Source organism: Chinchilla lanigera, unplaced genomic scaffold, assembly GCF_000276665.1.
Source record: "Chinchilla lanigera isolate Chin_1 unplaced genomic scaffold, ChiLan1.0 scaffold00062, whole genome shotgun sequence".
Taxonomy (NCBI): domain Eukaryota; kingdom Metazoa; phylum Chordata; class Mammalia; order Rodentia; family Chinchillidae; genus Chinchilla; species Chinchilla lanigera.
The window spans coordinates 14,064,212-14,065,055 of record NW_004955463.1 but is presented as its reverse complement, the minus strand read 5'-3'; the positions used below and the strand labels follow the sequence as shown (position 1 = coordinate 14,065,055).

The window sequence follows — 844 nt, the reverse complement described above, 5'->3', positions numbered from 1 at the left end:
CGGGGAAGAATTAGAGCGCCGGGCAGCTCGGCGACTCTGGCTTCTCGGGGACTACAAGGCCCAGCAGGCAGCTGCAGGGGGAGGAGGCGGAGGTGGGACCAGCGCGGGGTGGGAGTGAGGGAGAGCGAGCCCTCGCGCCTGGCCGGCGCACAGCGCTCCGAGCGCTCCTGCGGGCACCGGCGCGGGGCCTCAGCAGCGGCAGCTGCAGCGGGAGCCGAGCTGGGACGCTGGTACAGCCGAAGCGCGCCGAGGAATCCGGATTGTGCCCGGAGCGGGCGGCAGCGTCCGGGCCGGAGGGACCGTGCTTAGCGCATTGCGGCGACCTCGCCTTCCCCGCAGCTGGAAGAGCGGCGGCAGCCGAGCACTGAGACTTTTCTCCGGTCCGAGGGGCGCCCCGCCGGGCGCGCGGCACCAGGGCTGCAGTCGGAAGCGCCGCGGCGCCGGGCCCCGCACGGCGATGGAGCGGGGTCTGCGAGGAGCGTGAGGCGTCGCCGCCGGCTTCTGGAGAGGGGGCACCAGGTCCGCAGACCCGGGGCGGCGGACGGGCGCCCTCCCCCCGCCCCGCCTCCAGGGCACCAGCTTTGGCTCCATTGTTCCCGCCCGGGCTGGAGGCGCCGAGCACCGAGCGCCACCGGGAGTCAAGCGCCGGCCGCGGGGCTCTCGCGACCCGGCGTGGACCCAAATTGAGCCCGGGGACTACAAGCCGGAGAGAGGGACTTGAGCAGCAGCCCACCCGCCCGAGCCACGGCGAGCTCTGCAGAGGCGGCACCGCAGCGCCGAGTGAGGTAAGAGCGCGGCCCCGCTCCCGGCGGACTCGGCGTCCCGGGCCTGGAGCCCCGGGCTG

At 75.4% G+C, this 844-nt stretch overlaps 1 protein-coding gene across 2 annotated transcripts in view; it reads left to right on the top strand.

The window, feature by feature from the left end:
• The first annotated feature begins 701 nt into the window (after positions 1–701).
• Positions 702–844, top strand: part of Fgfr1 (fibroblast growth factor receptor 1) — a 51,108-nt gene continuing 50,965 nt past the window's right edge. For both annotated transcript variants that reach the window (XM_013521512.1, XM_013521511.1), the window contains exon 1: positions 702–785. The gene's annotated coding sequence lies outside the window, so the exon portion shown is untranslated. The remainder of the gene's footprint in view (positions 786–844) is intronic.